At 41.7% G+C, this 18,284-nt stretch overlaps 1 long non-coding RNA gene across 1 annotated transcript; it reads left to right on the top strand.

Moving 5' to 3' along the window:
- Window positions 1-3,222: 3,222 nt before the first annotated feature.
- Window positions 3,223-11,360, top strand: LOC120238413. Its single transcript, XR_005530221.1, has 2 exons — window positions 3,223-3,324; window positions 11,105-11,360. It is a non-coding gene; the product is annotated as an uncharacterized LOC120238413 (long non-coding RNA).
- The last annotated feature ends 6,924 nt before the right edge of the window (window positions 11,361-18,284 follow it).

The raw sequence follows: 18,284 nt of genomic DNA, 5'->3' as shown, positions 1-18,284 counted from the left end.
TGAAAGCTCAGAGCCTGGAGCCTGCTTCAGATTCTGTGTCTCCTTCTTTCTCTGCTCCTCCCCAATCACACTGTGTTTCTCTCTCAAAACTAAACATTAAAAATTTTTAAAAATTAAAAAGTCCCTGGGAGCTTAAAAGGCTTCCCCTTGGTGGACTCATTGGGCCCCTGTGGCCCCTAGCTTTGCTAATTCCTTTTTTTTTTTTTTTTTAGCTATGCTAATTCTTGAGCAGAAAAGAAAAGGGAGAGGGACTTCTAGTATCTGGAACTGTCTTTATGAGAACTGCTTTCAGTCCTGTGGTCAAATCACTACCACATTCTTCAATGATGAGAACTGGGTTTAGATAAGTCGTTCAGATAAGCAGTTCTCAACTTTCGAGATGTATCAGAATTATCTAATGAACTTAATCCCCCCTCCCACTCCACACCCAGGACTATCCTGAGATTCCAGTTCAGTTAGTGAGGTGTAGGGCTGAAGCCCGGATATGTTTTCAGAGCACCTTAAGTGCTTTGGGAAGCAGTTGTGACAATGTATTTGTTTCCTGTTGTTGCTGTAACAAATCGTCCAAACTTTGTGGCTGGAACAGTCTTTATTGGACTACCTTTCTGGAAGTCTCATCAGGTGTTAACAGGGCTGCATGTCACTTCTGGAGGAGCGGAAATCCATTTCCTTGCCTTCCCCAAGTTCTAGAAGACACCCAGCTCTTGGCTTATTGCTACCTTCCTCCACCTTCAAAACCAGGGGCATCAGGCCCTCCAGTCTTCCTCACACTACCAGGTCTCCTGTTCTCCTCCTCCTCTTCTCCTCCTCCCCTTTTTAAGTACTTTTGTGATTACACTGGACACACCTGGACAATCCAGACTAATTCTTTTAAATTCAGCTGATTAGCACCTTAATTCCCTTTTGCCAGGTAGCCTAAAATACTCACAGGTTCCAGGGATCAGGACATAGGCATTTTGGGGCAGCCATGATAATGCCTACTATAGTTTATCTACCCAGATTGAATACATGTATGCCTTATAAACGGGCAATTCTACTCCTACATATATACCTACCTTCACACTAAAAGACATTTACAAAATTATTCATGGCAGCATTGTTCGTAATTGCCCCAAACTAGAAACTGCCCAAATGACCAAAAGTAGAGTTAACAGTGACAACCAGATCCACTAGTCAAGCAATCCGATCTCCTTCGTTTGTGGGACAGGGAGAGGTCAACTGGAATGATGAATTTTCTTAGGGGCCAAACTAGAAAGTGACTCTAGGTCTAAGACTGCGGTTGTGACAAATGGAGGACAGCACGAGTTTGAGAAGAAATGGTAAATTTATGGAGCTCCACTTAGCATGCAGTAAAACTCTAACAGTGAGGAAAGCAGTGGCCTGGAAGGATAAAGTTCTTACTGAATATCTGCTATTAACCAGCCTTGTAACCCTTGGTCAAGTCTTGGGTTGAACGAAAAAATTTAAAATTAACCTCAAAATTAGGAAATGTGGCCTGCATTTCTGACTTGTGACTCTGGGGTTTCAGGCAGTCCCAATTGCTGCAGGATTTTTTTTACTTCAAAACGCAGGATTCGTTGTCTCGCTGCTTTGAAAAATGAAGAGGTGGACGCAAAGTGAGCAACAGAGAAAAGTTTATTAGAGTATAAGATCTGAAAGGAAGAATAGTGCGAAAGCTCTCTCTACACAGAGGGAGCATTCCAAAGTGAGCGCCCCCAGACTATAGGCAAGGACCTTTGTTTTGTAAGGTTCTGGTCAGCCCCCTCCTTCCCTAGCGCCCCCCCCTTCCTTCTCAGGTTCTACCCTTATGGGCTTGATAGCTCTAGGCGCTGGGTTGTCCATTCCTGATTGGCTCATATCCATTGTATGTCTATGGCCGTACCATTCCTTGCCCGTCGTATGTTTTATGGTCTACTAATTTTTAGTTAAGTCTCTTTAGTTAGGTTTTTTATCTAATTCCTGAGGGAATCCTGAGGGGTAGTAGGTGGTGTCTGTTACATTCTCAAGAGGAACCTTATGCCCGAGGGAGTTTGCTGAGGTCAGATACTCCCAGCATTGCTCCAAACTTCCATTTTTTCCCCACCCTGGGACCTCAGGTCCTGACCTTTCCGTCTCTGCCTATTTTATCCTGTCTTTTCCCTATCATACAACTACCCTAGCAGGTACATTTTTCAGGTAAGATTAATGGAGGTTGTTGACTCCAAGACAGGAGCCAGTAGGAATAGCCAGGTTTTCTGTTGGGGACCGTTCCCTCAAATGAAAAGTGCCATTTTCCGGCGTGAAAGGTTGGGAGATCAACATCTTCCCACGAGGCTAACTACAGTGTCTCCTTCCGCAAAAAGGGACCATTCAACACCCTACTCTGAACGTTCGCCTGCGGGACACATGCTAGCGTCAAGTGCAGCTGCTGCTACGGAAACCACGTGCCTGGGCAGGAGTCCCATTCAAGATCTACAGTGGATGCAGCGAAACTGCCGGTGGGGGATCGTTTCCCCGGCTGCGCGCGGCAGCCCGGCCCGTCCTGAGCTACCGTTCAGAGGACCCGCACTACTGCGCCTGCGCCGCTGTGCGGGGCGGGGACCGCGGACGCTCGTACTTGGGGCGGTAGACGAGCGTCGCTGAAGGCGGAAGTGGGCAAAAAAGACGCAGACGACCTTGGTGGGGACTCGTTGGCAGATATGATTGGAGGGTGGAGGAGCCGTTTCGGTTCGCGCCTCCGTGTGGGGCGGGAAACTCGCTGAGGAGGGGGCGGGCCTCGCGATTCCAGCCCAGCCCAACCGAGGGGCGGTCTCGCGGGAGAAGAGTTTGGCGCGCGCGGGAGCGGCCGCTGGCGGCCGGGCATTCGCGGCTGTGCGCGCGGTGCTTCCCCCGGGGGAGTTCTGGCGGAGTTCCCGCGCGGGCAGGCTCTGGTGGCGCCCACGCTCCCCAGTCGGAGCGTCAGGGCAGACCCCGGGACCATTTTAAAAACTCAGGTGACACTTGCTCGGCCAAGGTCAAGGCCTGCGCGCTGTGTGAAGCCACCCTGAGCTGGAGCGCCGCGTGGCCCCCAGTGCCCGGGGGAACCTCGGGGTCGGTCTGTGCCGGAAGGGTCGTCAGCTCCCCCGCGCAGATCTGGGGTTGGGGAAGGACGGACGTTACTTGAACTAGACTCCAAGTGACCCACGTGTGTGTGTGTGTGTGTGTGTGTGTGTGTGTGTGTGTGTCTGGGGGTGAGGACACTGCCTCCCCGCAGACGTCCACTCTGCAGAAGTGAGATGGGGTTTTGGTTGCGGAACAGGCCAGGAGGGAGGCATCTCGTGAGGACTGGTAACCGCGAGCTTTGGGGTACGATGCTTTCGTTGCTGGAGGAACCCGGCTAGGTTCTTACTGCTTTCAGCTCAGTTATCCCAGTACAGTGCTGAAGATAGGTTGCTCAGCAAAGAAACCTCAAATACCGGGGTTTCTTTCGTAAACCATGTCTAATCGATGGCAGAGCTTACTTACTGAACTTGATTCATTATTTTGGGGTTTTTCTTCATTAACGGTTTTATTGGGATGTAGTTTACATCGCATAAAATTCACCCGTTTTAAGTGTGCAATTAATGATCGTTAACATATATACATAGTTTTGTAGCTGTTACCATAGTGGAATTAGAGACTGGCGATTTTTTCCCTAGCAATTGCCTTTATTCTCAAAGTTCGCACAAGTGGACTTTTAAAGGTACAGTGTACTGACTCTGAAGATGTACGCTCAAATCGTGTTATACCTGAGTAGATGAAATTAAGAGGAGACTTCAAGCATATTTTCCCAGGTGTTGCGGGTAGTGAAACTTGTGTATTGCAATCCAAAGAAATACTGTATCAACTGTCTCATTTGCTGAGGAATATGGCATAAACCCCATTTTACAGGTGAAGAAAATCAACTTTGAAGGATAAGTTGCCTAAACATCTTAGGGGTGCTTAGGCTAAGGCCCAATCCTCAGTGCCTTATCTTTCCATTTATTGCCTTTGCCACTCCATCAGCCTGCTTTTCAATTATATCTCTGTATGTATGACCTGTACATTCACTCATTTATTGAGGAAATAACTATTGGGTGACCACTATGCCAACAGCAACATAAAACTGCTCTAGATGCCAAAGATACCACAGCGAACCAGCTAAATTCCTACCCTCCCGCTAATATTCTGGCAGAGGAGACTATGATCAATTAAAGAAACACCGTAATTTTAGATATTGAGACATGGCATTTAAAAAAAAAGAGGCAAACCAGGAGTATAGGGAACAGCAGTGGGAGACAGGATCTGTCTTGAGCAGAAATCTCAAAGAAGAGAGGAAGTTGGGATGTAAGAAAAAAAGGATTTGGCTTGAACAACTGGAAACATGGAGTTGCAGTTTACAAAGTTGAAATAAGGTAGCACTGGAAGGGTGAGGTTTTCGAGTTAAGATTATGAATGCAGCTTTAGATGCTTTTGGATGCCTCTTAGACATCCCATTGGAGATGCGGTATTTAAATCCAAATCCATGAGGTTGCGTGTCATTTGACCTTGGGAATGGCCAAATTCAAGGAGATGAGGGGGGACCAGGAATAAAGATTGAAAAGGGGAATGTAGTATGTTACAAGGATACTCAGGAGAGTGTATAGCCTGAGGAGATAAGTGAAGAAAGTGATTTGTGGAAGAGGGGGTAATGGACAATGTTAAATGTTAACAAATTGACCAGGTAAAAGAGTGAGAATGACCCAACTAACTTTAAGAGAATAAATATCCAGTTAAATAACATGGGTTTGCACTGCATGGGTCCATGTGGATTTTTTGAAATAACTATCGTACAGCACTATAAGTGTATTTTCTCTTCCTTGTGATTTCCTTAACATTTTCTTTTCTCTAGCTTTGTTGTAAAGATACAGTGTATAACACATATACAAAATATGTTTAATCAACTGTTTATGTTATCAGTAAGGCTTCTGGTCAACATTGGGAGTCAATTTATTTTAAAAAGTCATGTGGACTTTCAGCTGTGCCAAGGGTCGTTTCCCCACCCTACCTCCCTTTGGTAGTCAACTGTATATAAAGTCTTTTGATATAAATGTTTATACTGACAGCCACTACAGAAAGTGTTTACCCCTTTTTGCGAAGGTGTATATTTTTACAAGCTTTCTGGAGTGATGTTATCAAACACTTAAATGTGTGCTTTGACCAAGTAGTTTCACTTGTAGGCACTTATCCTACAGAAATATTTACCCATGCACGCAAAGATAGATATATTATACACACACACACACAAACACACACACACACGAGTGTTTATCATAGTATTCTTTACAATTGGGAAAAAAACAAATTTTCATCAAGATGGATGTAGTTTTAAAGGAAAGATATTAATGTATAGAGGGGCATGTGGGTGGCTCAGTTGATTTAAGCATCCAACTCCTGATTTCGGCTCAGGTCATGATCTCGCGGTTTGTGAGTTCAAGCCCCACTTTGGGCTCTGCACTGACAGTGCGGGGCCTGCTTGGGATTCTCTCTCCCCCTTCTCTCTACCCCTACTCCACTTGCTCTCTCTCTCTCAAAATAAAGAAATAAAATTTTTTTAAATAAACACATAAAGAAAGGAAAACTATTAGTGTATAGATATGAAAGATAACTTCTACAGCCTGAAATTTGTCCCTCTAGAATTCAAATATTGAAGACCTAACCCTAAGTGTGATGGTATTTGGAGGTAGGACCTTTGGGAGGTGATTAGGTTTAGATGAGGTCTCACAGGTGGGACTCCCATGATGGGATTAGTGTTCTTAAGAGGAAGAGAGACCCAACTCTCATCTCTTCTGCCATGTGAGGACACTAAAGCCATGAAGTAAGTAAGTGCTCGCCAGAACTGAATCGACTGGTACCTTGATGGAGTTCCTAGCCTCCAGAACTATGAGAAATAAATGTTGTTTAAGCACCCCCAATCTGTGGTATTTTGTATGGCAGCCCTAGCTGATAAGACAAATAGCCGTATTGAATGATAAAGTTGGTTTATCTAATAGAATGTATATGATCTCATTTATGTTAATATACCTTAGGAGGCCTGTCTAATCACACTGTCAAAAATTACTCCCTCATTTACCTTCCCTGATACTGTTACCCTTTTCTATCTGTAGCACTTATCACTATCTAAAATTATTAGTTTTTATACTCATTTATTGTCTTGTCATAGTAGAAAGTAAGTTCTATAAGATTTTTGCCTTTCTTGTTTATCTTTCTATCCCCAGTGCTGGGGTATATAACTTTTAGAAACATTGTTTTAGGGAAAAAAACCTGAACAGAGAGCAGCAAATTAGACCACAAATTCTTTCAAACTGTTTCTTTCAATGAAGGGATGGTGGCAAATTTCCCTACTCTTGAGTGTGGGCTAGACTGAGTGACTAGCTTTCATTAAGTGGAATATGGCAGAAGTGGAGGGATGTTAATAGGTCCTAAACGACACCATGACTTCCTCCTAGCTCCTTCTCTTGTATCATTCATTTGGGCAGACCAGCTGCCCTGTCATGAGAACATAGCAAGCAGTGCTTTGGAGAGTCCTCTGCAGCAAGAAACTGAGGCCTGCTCCCAGTAGTCAGTGAGGAACTCAGGCCTCCAACAGTTTTGGTCATCCCCAGTCAAGCCTTCAGATGCCTGCATCTCCAGGTGATGGCTTGACAGCAAGGTCACAGGAGGAGAGAAGGACTGTAAGCAGGTCCTTTGTAGTGGACTCTGGAGAAGATTCTGTACCAAGATTCTTAGGCCATGTCAGATTCCCAGCTCCTTTACCGGTCCTCTCCTTGCAACAAGGGCTATGTTGACTGAGATTTTTAGACTTAGGACTTTCTACTTGTTCTGTAAGTTACTGAGAAAAGAGTGTTAAATTCCATGTATAGTTCTGTCAGCATTTACTTTTTTTTTTTAATTTTTAATGTTTTTTATTTATTTCTAGGAGAGAGAGAGAGAGATAGCGTGAGCAGGGAAGGGTCAGAGAGAGAGGGAGTCACTGACTGAAACAGGCTCCAGGCTCTGAGCTGGCAGTCAGCACAGAGCCCGACACGGGGCTCGAACCCACGAACCGCGAGATCATGACCTAAGCGAAAGTTGGACGCTTAACCGACTAAGCCACCCAGGCGCCCCTGTCAGCATTTACTTTTTAGTTGGTGAAAGTTTGTACTCAAATTTAAGATTTTTACTTTTCTGTTGAATTACTCCTTTTTATCATGAAATCTCACCTTTATTTCATGTGATACTTCTTGACTCACATCTACTTTGATTTTTAAAAAAAATGTTTTCTTTTGATGTTTTATATATTTTTGAGAAAGAGACAGCATGAGCAGGGGAAGGGCAGAGAGAGGGAGATACTGTGTCTGGTATTAACATAGCGAAACCACATTTCTTTCAGTTGGTGTTTGCATGGCAATTTTTTCCCCCATTTTTTCTTCAACCATTCTGTGTTGTTATATTTAAAGCATATCTATTTTATGAGGCGACTGGATGGCTTAGTCTGTTAATCGTCCAACTTCAGCTCAGGTCATGATCTCATTGGTTCATGAGTTTAAGCCCCACATCCAGCTCTGTGCCGATAGCTTGGAGCCTGGAGCCTGCATTGGATTCTGTGTCTCCCTCACTCTCTGCTCCTCCCCCACTCAGGTTCTGTCTCTATCACTCAAAAATGAATAAACGTTAAAAAACATTTTAAGGGATTCCTGGGTGGCTCAGTCAGTTAAGCATCCGACTCCAGCTCAGGTCATGATCTCATGGTTTCGTGTGTTTGAGCCCTGCATCGGGTTCTGTGCTGAAGCTCTGGGCCTGGAGCCTGCTTCAGATTCTGTGTATCCTTCTCCCTCTGCCCCTCCCCTGATCACACTGTCTCTCTCTCTCTTAAAAATAAATAAAACATTAAAAAAATTTTAAAGCTTATCTATTATATAAACAGCATATAGTTGAACTTTGTGTTTTTTAATCCAATCTTATAATCTGCTTTTAAATTGGAATGTTTAGACTATTGATGTTTAAAGTAAATTCTGATGAAGTTGGATTTCAGTCTACTATGTTGCTGTTTATTGTCTATTTCCCCCCTCTATTCTTTGTTCATATGATGGTTAATTTATGGGTAAGCTTGGCTGGGCCACAATGCCCAGATATTTGGTCAAATATTATTTTAGATGTTTCTGTGAGAGTGTTTTTGGATGAGATTAACATTTAAAGTGGTGGACTTTTAATAAAGCAGAATGCCCTCCATTATGTGGGTGGCCTCATTCAATCAGTTGAAGGTCTATTCAAAACAAAACTTGACCTCACCTAAGAAGGAATTCCGCCAGCAGATTGTCTTCAGACTGCAGTTGTGACATTGGCTTTCTCTGGGTCTCCAGCCTGCTGGCCTACCCTGTAGATTTTAGATTTGCCAGGCTTCATAATTGCATGAACCAATTTCTTAAAACAAAATCTCTTTCTACATATGTACACACATTCTATTCATTCTGTTTCTCTGGAGAACCCTAACTAATACAGTTTCCTAATGTTTTCCTTTATCTCTTTCTTTAAGTTGAATATTTTAATTTTATTGTATTTTTCTTTTATATTTTAATTATACACTTGTGTTATCTTTAGTGATTGTCCTTGACATAGAGGTTAAAAAATGCATATGTATTTGACTTATGATAACTTACTTTAAGTTAATAATTTTCTAATTTCTGCCCCAAATTAAGAAATTTATCATACTTTAACTCCATTTTAAACTACCTTATACCCACTGTACTATTATCATGTACTTTTCCAAATGCAGTAAATCCCACAAGACATTATTATTATTGTCATTATTAACTGCTAGTACTTATTTCTGTTTCTCTACACATTCACCAATTCTGGTATTCTTTATTCCTTCCTCCTATTCTGTGTTTCTAAAATGGGCTAATTTTCCATCAACCTGAAGAATTTCGTGTAGTAATTCTTATAGTGTAGTTCTTACAGCAGTAGTTCCCTTCAGTTTTGTTTTTCCTGAAAACTTGTTTATTTAATCTTAATTTTTGAATGGCATTTTCATTGGGTGTAAAACTCTAGGATAACAGGGGTTCCCCCCCCCCCCCAGCACATTGAAGATGTCATCCACTTTCTGATTGCTTTAGTTAAAAGTCAGCTCTCAGTCTTGTTGTATCTTTGAAGGTAGTGTGTCTTAACCCCACCGCCCCATGGTTGCTTCTAAGTTTTTCTCTGTCTTTAATTGTAAACACTCTGACTATGATGTGCTTTGGTATGATTTTGTTATCTTTATCATGCTTAAGATTTACAGAGTGAATTGAATCTGTAGGTTGATGTCTGTCATCAGGTTTGGCAACTTTTTAGTCACCGTTTCTTCAACCCTGTTGTTTCTCTTATTATGAGACTCCAATTACAGACATGTTAGATCTTTTGAGTGTGTACCACATGTCTTGAATGTAATTAAAAAAATTTTTTCTGTCTGTGCTTCAGCTGGGTTACTTATTTTGACTGGACTTCAAGGTCATCAATCCTGGTGGCTGTGCTTCTAGGACATGAAGCAGAAAATATGGAATTAGGTCTGAAACTGTAAACTAGCTTTAGAATAGGGAGATGTTACCATTCCCTTGCAACTGGTATTCAAAGCAACTTGTGAACATAATTAGCCGTGTATCTAAGCTATTTATATATATGATGACAAAGCAAGTTTTGACAAATGTCATTTTTTATTGCAGTATAGTTATTTTCAATTCCTTTCTCCTTCCTCAAATCTAATTAATGAATCCCCTTTTGGGAATTGTTGTGGTAGAAGTGCTTTAGTCCATGTGTAAATGGATGATGCTTTTGACCATCACAGTATTATATTAGTACAGTAAAACCTTGGTTTGCAAGCATAAGTAATTCCAAAAACATGCTTGTAATCCAAAGCACTTGTATATCAAAGCAAATTTCCCCATAAGAAATAATGGAAACTCTGATGATTCATTCCACAACCCAAAAGGATTCATATAAAAATGATTACAATACGGTAATATAATATAAAATAATAAAGAAAATTAAAAATATAAGGAAAATTAACCTCTTTTTACCTTTGAAAATCTTTGTGGCTGGGGTGAGGGAGACGAGAGAGGAACATTATTGTGTAGGATGTCTTTCACTATCTCTAACAGAATCACTGCTATCTGTTGGCTCAGATAATAATAATAAGCTCTTGTCGTATACTGTATTTAATGTAACTGGCAATAAGGCAACAGAGGAAAGGGTCTATATCTGCAGGCAGTGTCACCTAGAATGAAGCAAAGCATTCCTAAGCTTCCTCTTGTATGGAAAAGCCACAGACTGTCCATAGGTGCTTTGAAGTGACAAAAAATACACTAGCGTCACTTGTGGACACCTTCCAACCTTCTGAAAAATCGCTGATTTCTGCCAAACACTGTGGCCTGAGACCAAACATCTGAGCATGGGAGACGATCACCCACAATCCCACAGTAAGAAAGAGAGAAAATCATCGGCTCAGTTGTGATCATGTGATGTTCAGCATCATGTACTACTCGTATTGCAAGACATCGCTTGTTAACCAAGTTAAAATTTATGAGAAATGTTTGCTTGTCTTGAGGAACACTCAAAGAACAAGTTACTGTAATTGAAGGTCTTACTGTATTTAAGTAGAGGTTTCTACCCAATCTTGAGGGGATGGTTTCTGAAATGACATTCCTCAAAGGAATATTTGTATGACTGAAGAGCTATTTTCATTAGAAATCCATTGTTTCTCTCTCTCTCCAAGTATATATTTCTTTTTGTTATTCTTTTTTTTTTTAATGTGTGAATTCTTTTTTTTTAAATTTTTTTAAATGTTTTATTTATTTCTAGGAGAGAGAGAGAGAGAGAGACAGCGTGAGCAGGGAAGGGTCAAAGAGAGAGGGAGTCACAGACTCCAAAACAGGCTCCAGGCTCTGAGCTGGCAGTCAGCACAGAGCCCGACGCGGGGCTGGAACCCACGAACCACGAGATCATGACCTAAGCGAAAGTTGGACGCTTAACCGACTAAGCCACCCAGGCGCCCCTCTTTTTGTTACTCTTTTATTATGTTTCTTTTTATTAAGTGACATTTGAAAGTTAATTGATCAATCGTCTATTGGTACAGGGTGCATCTGAAAGACAAAAGGCAGAAACCATTTGGGATCTGTTGGCAGATATGAACAGATTCACCCTCTATATAAATATGAAGAGAAGAAGATCCCATCACAGCCTGTAGAAGCTGGGAAAGGCAAGAAAATTAATGCTCCCCTAGAACTTCTGGAGGGAATGAATCTCTGTCAACACCTTGATTTTAGTTTGGTAGACTTGTATAGGAACTCTAACCTCCATAAGTGTAACATAATAGATTTATATTGATTTAAGCGTCTGAGTTTGTGATAATTTGTTGCAGCAGTGATAGGAAAGCAATACACTATCCCTCCTCCATTCATTCCTGCAAATATACATATCATTTTCAAATTATAAGGACATGTATTTGGATATAATTTCCTGCTGCAAATGTTACTCAGAGCCTCCTGCATGATGTTGCCTGATTGTTTGATTTACCTTTTTGATAAAAAAAAGATTACAGGAATTTTAAAAAGACAGAGAAAAGAGGGGCTCTTGGCTGACTCATTTGGAAGAGTATGCTACTCTTTTTTTAAAAATTCTTTTAAAATGTTTATTTATTGAGAGAGAAAGATAGAGCGTGCACACACGCAAGTGGTGGTGGTGGGGGGGCAGAGAGGAAGACACAGAATCCCAAGCAGGCTCCAGGCTCTGAGCTGTCATCACAGAGCCCAATATGGGGCTCAAACCCACAAACTGTGAGGTCATGACCTGAGCTGAAGTCAGATGCTCGACTGACTGAGCCACCCAGGTGCCCCTAGCATGCTGCTTTTGATCTTGAGATCATGAGTTCAGGCCCCATGCTGGACATATACAGCTTACTTAATTAAGTAAAATAAAGAAGAAAAGATACCATGAACATTTCATAATGAAGGTAAAAACAACTTTTGATTGATTTTTGAAGAAATACGATTTTTATTAACCTTGTCTTATGCCAGGAGATAATTGATAAATGTTGAGTCGTTTGTTGGGCTTCTTAATGAAGAATCAAAGGAAACAGTACAGCATGGTCAACTGGAAGCCTTTCTGCCTTTGTGATGTATAGAGAGAATATGCAAGTAGAGCCTGAAGGTCTAGTGTGACACTGAAGAGAAGGTATAGGAGAAGAGGGCTGTGGGAGCTGAGAGCTGAGGTGGTGGTTAGAGAATGAAATTTTCTAGTTTTCTATTTCTGGTGTCGAGCAGTTCTTGGGTTGACTAAGTCCAGGGTTCTTTCTGAATCTGCATGTGAGAGCTTGAAGTGGGATAGAGACAGTCATTACTGGTATACTGGTTCTCACAAATGAAAAAATAAATCCCCGATTTGTAGCATTTGTTGATTTTAATTGTGGAAATACCACCACCATGGTGATTGCAAGTAACCAACATGTTCCCGAGTGTGGAACTAGAAAGAGATATGAACAGTAAGCTCTCAGGAGCTGGAATGAACTGTCTTCAACAACACATCACTGAATATAGGTGAAGGTCACTGGAATTAAACAGACACACTACTCACGAAGCTATCCTGTTGGATGGGCCATCTACTGTGGCTGTTGAAATCTGGGACTACAGCATGAATTGGGTAGAGAATTGTGTGAACAAGGTTCCTAAATCTTTATTGAGTGAAGAGTTAGAGAGTAGTTGATTGGTAAGAATTCATAAGAGCAGGTTTCCTGGGGTTGGAGGGGCAGGGAGGGATACTGTCAACGAAGCTAGTGGAAGTGTTGTTCAAATACCTTCAATTAACCCTCATAGCTGATTTATGTAAAGTAAAACTCTGGTTTATGTTTATGTGAAGTAAAGCTCCACGTGATTCAATTTGTGTGTGGGGTTCCAGTTATAAAGGAATAATTCAGTAATCAAAAGTAGTTGATGTAGAGGCCGCTTTCAGTCAAACAAGGCTCGAGCAATGGAATACAGACAGGCCCATAAAGCGACCTTCCTCAAAATACCCATAGGTCCTAACTAACCAATGGGCTAACTAGGCACAGTTACCACAAAAAAAAAAAGAGAGAATTCCATACATCACCATACCTCCTCATCGTCCCCTTTTAAAGCAGTCCCCACCCAGTGCCCCATGGGAGTCTCTCCTCTGCAGTCCCTTCGGCCACCCCCTTGCTGTGTATTCAGTTAACTATCTCTCTGTTCTGCCTCACCAGAATTCTTTCACCTCCCAGAGGCGTGTGCCCCACCAGCTTCCACGGGATTGGCTGATCTAGAGACACCCTATTTAGACACCATGGTTGATAGTAATTCCAGTCAAGCAACAAAGAAATCCAATATTCATAATTCACAATAATACCTTCCATTTTTTACTCACTATATTTCTCACATTCGAAAACCCCTTTCCCTTGTGTTAAAAGAAAAATGTCCATAATTTACTCATCTTCTGGCTTTATTCAGCAGTTCATGAATCGGGCAGCATCCAAGCTAGCAGATAGAAAAGCTCTCCAAGTTGTTGTACGAAATGAAAGACTTCCACAGGCATCAGGGAGCAGGCACAGGGAAGTCCTCCTAGGTAGAAGCAGATGGGCTATTGCAAGGTTACTTTCCTTACATGGAGCGAAGGGAAGTCTCAGAGGCAGCACGTCAGGTGACTTGTGTTGAACAGGGAACACTGATTAGGTTCCTCGGCCTTCCTTTTCTGGGAGAACCAAGCATGAAATTGAGTTAAATTTCACTCTACTGACATGGGTCTTAGCTCTATGTTGGGCCTAATCTGGTTGCTTTGACACTTCTTCACCCTACTCTCAACCTTCTTCAAAAACTCTAGAGCCAGCATCCATGTCGCCCAGGACTTTAACTTCCCCTCCTCTTTTTTCTGCCTTTTGTTTCTAGTTTCTTTCCAAATCAAATGTATCATTTCTTTAATAATTTTTTCTCCTCTTATTTCCCATTTTTACCTGACAAAAGTTCAGAAACCGAACTTGCCAACTCAGAGCCCAGAGTTTAAAAAAGGGACACGAGGTGCTGGAAGGCGTAGAATGCAAACAGAAGGTACTATTTTGTTTGTTTGTTTTTAACAGGATTTCACAGGTGGTTAAAAGTAATTGGTCAAGGGTTAACAAAGAACTAGGATTCTCCTACATTGCTGGTAAGAGGTTAAATTTGTATGTTTGAAAATATGTTTGGAAGTACTCCTAAAACCAAAACTATGCATACCCTGTGACCGACTCAGTGGTTCTTCTCCATCAACAGTAGAACAGATAAATTGTGGCTTAGTCATTCAATGGGATGCTGTACAGCGATGAGAATGAATGAACTATTGTTTTATATCCAAATGGATGAGTCTTTCAACTATAATAATAAAGAATATATGATGTAAAGGCAAATAAAATAATTGGCAAAAGAAGCAAGTCTCAAAATGTTATGATTCCATTTATAAAGCTAAAAAACTGGCAAAACTTTTACTACAGTGTTAGAAGTCAAGAGAATGGTTCCCTTTGCAGGAAGTAGTAAAGGTGGTGAAGAAGGGCTCCTGGGTGGCTCAGTCCGTTAGGCGTCCGATTTCAGCTCAGGTCATGATCTCACAATTTGTTGGTTTGAGCCCCAAATCAGGCTCTGTGCTGACAACTCAGAGCCTGGAGTCTGTTTAGGATTCTGTGTACCCCTCCCCTGCTCGCTCTTGTGCACATGTGCTATCTCTCTCTGTCTCTCAAAAATGAAATAGGGGCGCCTGGGTGGCTCAGTCAGTTAGGCGTCTGACTTTGGCTCAGGTCATGATCTCACGGTTCGTGGGTTTGAGCCCCACGGTTTGTGGGCTCTGTGCTGACAACTCAAAGCGTGGAGCCTGATTCAGATTCTGTGTCTCCCTCTCTCTCTAACCCTCCCCTGCTCACACTGTCTCTCTCTCTCTCTCTCTCTCAGAAATAAATAAAACATTAAAAAAATAAAAAAAACCAAAGAAACAAAAAAACCCCCCAAAAATAATAAAACATTGAAAAAAAGGTTTTGAAGAACTCTTTACTGATAATTGTTTCAGATCCTATTTATAGGAGTATAGATTTCTTGTGAACATCCATCTAACTGTACGGTTATGATTTATTTGCTTTTCTTTATCTGATATAATTCAATACAAGATTTTTAAAGAGTAGACCTCCTGTTTATAGTAGTGGCAGTCTGGATTATTCCACAAACTCTTTTCTTGAAAAGACCTAAATAATGAAAGATTGATGCTTTTAAGAAGAAAGTTTTACTGTTCTATCTAAGAGTTGACAAAGGATTAAGGAATAGATTTAAAATGAAGGGAAAATCTGGGAGGCATTCCAGCAGAAAGCCATTTTTTTGCTACTTTGCCCTGAGGCCATTTGCCTAGCCCAAACAAAAAGAGCTTTGATTGCCTTATGGGAGAAAGGTGATAGAAAAGAGGGCTGAGACTGTAAAAGCTGGAGTTTTGCCCAAAGATCCTCTCCAAATTCAGCTTGGTTGACCCAGAGTGGAGCTGCTTATCTAGGATGCAGGTTAGCCCAGGTTCTAATGAAGTGTTAGGGAATCCCGCAGGGTCAGGCAGGGCTGGGAGATAGTGGAAGCGAGAGGGGAGTAGACTTTTTGAGAGGTTTGCATTGAGTGGGGTAGGTTTGGTCAAATGTGCTGTGTTTTTTTTTTTTATGTTTATTTTTTGAGAGAGAGACAGAGTATGAGTGGGAGAGAGGCAGAGAAAGAGGGAGACAGATTCTGAAACAGGCTGCAGGCTCTGAGCTGTCGGCACAGAGCCCAACACGAGGCTTGAACTCATGAACCACAAAATCATGACCTGAGCCGAAGTCGGACGCTTAACCAACTGAGCCACCCAGGTGCCCCTTCAAGTGTGCTATTCTGGGAAGCTGTTTTTCCTGGTCCCGTAGCTAGAGAAAATGGACTTTTTTTGGAGTCTTTTGGTCTGTGCCCATTGGTGTTTTGGGATTAGGGAGCTCTCTTGTGCCCAGCCAGGCCTGGATATACTGGAGGCTGACAAAATCCCAGGGAACTCAACGTCCGAGGTCGCTAGCCAGTTTGCCTTCTTTTCTTCACCTTTAGGTCTTCTGTCAGTTGGTTTATGGATTTTATCCAGGTTTGTGCTGGCTTCGGCAGCACATATACTAAAATTGGATTTTATCCAGTCTTATTTGTTTGTTTGTTTCATTATTAGCAGGAGGAATAGGGTGGCATGTGTTTATTTCATCTTGTCAGGACCAGAAATGATTCAATAAATTCTATATTGACTCCACATTCTATATTCCAATTTTGTCGGTTGTCCCAGTAATGTGTTTTATAGCATTATTTTGTTTCTGATACAAGATCTAATTCAGCATCACAAATTGCATTTAGTTTCCACATCTAGTTTCCATCTATAATAATTTCTTTCTTTCATTTGTCTTTAAAGATACTAAAGCTTTTGGGGAGTGTGGTGGCTCAGTCGGTTAAGAACCAACTTTAGCTCAGGTCATGATCTCGCAGTCCTGAGTTCGAGCCCCATTTGGGGCTCTGCGCTGACAGCTCAGAGTCTGGAGCCTGCTTCGGATTCTGTGTCTTCCTCTCTCTGCCCTCCTTTGCTCACTCCCTGTCTCTCAAAAATAAATAAATGTTATAAAAAAAAAAAGATACTAAAATCTGAAAAATAAAGGCCAGTTATTTTTTAGAATGTCTCTCATTCGGATTTGTCTGATATTGTTTCCTCATGATAAGATTCAGGTTATGAATGAAAAAAATTCTTTTTTTTTAAATGTTTATTTATTTTTGAGAGACAGACAGAGTGCAAGAGGAGGAAGGCAGAGAGACAGGGAGACACAGAATCTGAAGCAGGTTCCAGGCTCTGAGCAATCAGCACAGAGCCCAATGCAGGGCCCAAACCCAGGAACTGGGAGATCATGACCTGAGCTGAAGTCGGTGCTTAACCAGACTGAGCCATCGCACTCCCCTGAAGTCAGACACCCAACCGACTGAGCCACCCAGGTGTCCCCCAAAATTCTATTTTAGAGAGAATTTGTGCAAGCTGGGGAGAAGAGCAGAGGGAAAAAGAGAATCTTTTTTTTTTTTTAATATTTTATTTATTTTTGAGAGAGAGATAGAGACAGCATGAGCAGGGGAGGGTCAGAGAGAGAGGGAGACACAGAATCTGAAGCAGGCTCCAGGCTCTGAGCTAGCTGTCAGCACAGAGCCTGATGCAGGGCTCAAACCCACTAGCCACGAGATCATTACCTGAGCTGAAGTCGGACACTTAACCGACAGAGCCACCCAGGCGCCCCAGGAGAAAGAGAATCTTAAGCAGCCTTTATGCTCAGCTCAGACCCTAACACTGTGCTCTATCCCACCACCCTGAGATCAAGACCTTAGCAAAAATCAAGAGTCAGATGTTCTTCTGACTGAGCCACCCAGTCACCCCCAGGTTATTAATTTTTTGAGAGGAAAACAACATGTGGTCTTTCTCAAGTTATCATATCCAGAGACACATGATACCTGTTTGCCTTTTATTTTTTTTAACCTTTTTTTTTTTTAAAGTGAACTTTAAACCCGGTGTGGGGCTTGAACTCACAACCTCGACTGAGATCAAGAGTCACATGCTCTTCCAGCTGAGCCAGCCACACACCTGTTTGCCCCTTATTTTGATCACTTGCTTAAGGTATTCTTCTAGTCCTCCAGTGTACAGTTGTTTTTCCTTTTGCAACTAATGCATACATTATGAAGAGAAACTTTGGTGCTGATTAAATATTGTTTCTTATCAAACTTGGCTCCTACCCCATGTATGTAGCATCCGTAGATGATTCTTGCCTGAATCAGATTTTATTATGATGGTTGTAAAATGGGAATTTGCTGACTCCATCATTACCTCTATATACTGGCACTCTACCACAAGAAAGAGCCTTTTCCTATTTGAAATCAACTTAAGGAATGATCTTTCTAGCTACGGCAGAAGATCTAGGTAACACACTAGTCCTTCCCCTCCTTTCCCACATTTTCTCAGTAAAGTTATATTATTTTGCCTCCATTAATTATCATTTGTGACTTAATATACTGACACTTTTTTCTTGTTCTCTCCACTATCCATGATGTCTCTTGTTCTCTGAGTTAGTGAAATGAAGGTCTTATTTTCCTTGACCTGCCCTTTAGCTCTCTTACCACTATAATACTTCCCAACTTTTGTTACGTATACTTTCACGTTATTAAGGTTGTTATTTATGTGATGTTTTATAACCACTATTACGTTACTGTGAGCTTATCCAG

Source organism: Hyaena hyaena, unplaced genomic scaffold, assembly GCF_003009895.1.
Source record: "Hyaena hyaena isolate Hyena2069 unplaced genomic scaffold, ASM300989v1 scaffold_208, whole genome shotgun sequence".
Classification (NCBI taxonomy): Eukaryota; Metazoa; Chordata; class Mammalia; order Carnivora; family Hyaenidae; genus Hyaena; species Hyaena hyaena.
Note: the sequence above shows the minus strand (reverse complement) of the source record. Positions and strands in the feature narration are given on the sequence as shown.